Source organism: Seriola lalandi, unplaced genomic scaffold (genome assembly GCF_002814215.2).
Source record: "Seriola lalandi dorsalis isolate HSWRI2012SDOR001 ecotype SW California unplaced genomic scaffold, Sedor1 jcf7180001976059, whole genome shotgun sequence".
NCBI classification, from domain to species: Eukaryota; Metazoa; Chordata; class Actinopteri; order Carangiformes; family Carangidae; genus Seriola; species Seriola lalandi.
The window spans coordinates 1-1359 of record NW_019446725.1 but is presented as its reverse complement, the minus strand read 5'-3'; the positions used below and the strand labels follow the sequence as shown (position 1 = coordinate 1359).

General features: G+C 35.9%; 1 long non-coding RNA gene across 1 annotated transcript; it reads left to right on the top strand.

The window, feature by feature from the left end:
* On the top strand, positions 1–1349 carry LOC147820231 (uncharacterized). The gene is made up of 3 exons (XR_015437284.1): positions 1–68; positions 619–706; positions 851–1349. It is a non-coding gene; the product is annotated as an uncharacterized LOC147820231 (long non-coding RNA).
* The last annotated feature ends 10 nt before the right edge of the window (positions 1350–1359 follow it).

Genomic DNA, 1359 nt, shown 5'->3' with positions numbered 1-1359 from the left:
CTATACATACTCACAACTGTAACTGGATTGCTCCTGTGTGGCATCACTTCAGCCGTCTGCCTCTGCAGGTGAGAAAAATCTTCATTGTGTAAAAGTTGTCGTCATTACAAAACTTACATCTTTACCTGCTTTAATTTTAAACAGTTTAAATTATATCATGCCCCTCGTCTTTGTATTTCCCTATAACGACTTCCTCCTCCTTCCGCCTTTTTCTGTTGCAGTGTCTCTGTGGTGTGAACTTGTTGCACTGTTAAACAGTAAAACATTTTCTACAGCTACTGAATGTATTTAAAATAGTATAATATTGTTAATCCTCTTTCCAGTAAAAAGAAATGTGTCAATGGATTACAGTATCATCTATTTTAACAAGAATTAAAGTAGACCTATCACAAAACTTTTACTTTTACTCTTGATACTATTTGACAATACTTCTGTACTTTTACTTATGTAGGATTTCAAATACAAGACTTTTACCTGTAACACCACCAGTGTAAGAATATATTTAGATCCACCACCGGTTTCCAGTAAACAGCATCAACTTGATCTTGTACGTTAATGTCTGAAACGACTGGAACTGGCTGCGTCGTGTCATTATTGGTCTCAACTCTGTCTCTCCAGAAAATGCTGCACCAGGACCCCAGAAAAGAAACAATATGACAGCAGGACCCTGAGTTATACCCAGTATTGTGTTCAGTTGAGAGAAAAGGTCAGAAGAACTTTGTCATTACTCAAACTATCATTCTCTTAAGCATATTTCTAAAAACTCTATTATTTCCTGCCTATCTGTTTCTTTGTTTTTCTTTTCCTTCTTATAGTTAAAGAAAGTCTGTTTTCCCTCTGATCCCTACAGGTGGCTCCTCCTCTCCCAAGAAGCTGTGCAGAATACAGACTGATCACAAACAGACGCAGTTTAACTTTGAGAGTTAAATGCATGGCCTCCACTGAGCTGACAAATAAGTTCAGATCAAAGCTGAACAAGTGACAAGAGACATTTTGGACAGAAAGTAAAAGAGAGAGGACATATTTAAAAATAAATGAAACCAGCCCATAGAATGATGTAACGAATAAATAAATAAATAAGTGTTTTTTGTTATCAAAATAACACAAGGGTTTCAGTTTTAATTTCTTGGAAGCAGAAACCTCATATCAGCTTACTGTACATGGTTGGGTGTATGTCCATAACCTGCATGTAAAATACATTTAATCTTGAAAAGTTTAAACGAACGCTGTTTTGTTGGTGTTTCTCTCTTTCATTTGTTTGCGTTGCTTTGTTTTGCTTTAAGCTTTTGCTTTTTGTGCAGGTAAAACATCTAGTATCTGAAGTCACACTGTATAGGTCTGTTATGATAAAGGCTTGGT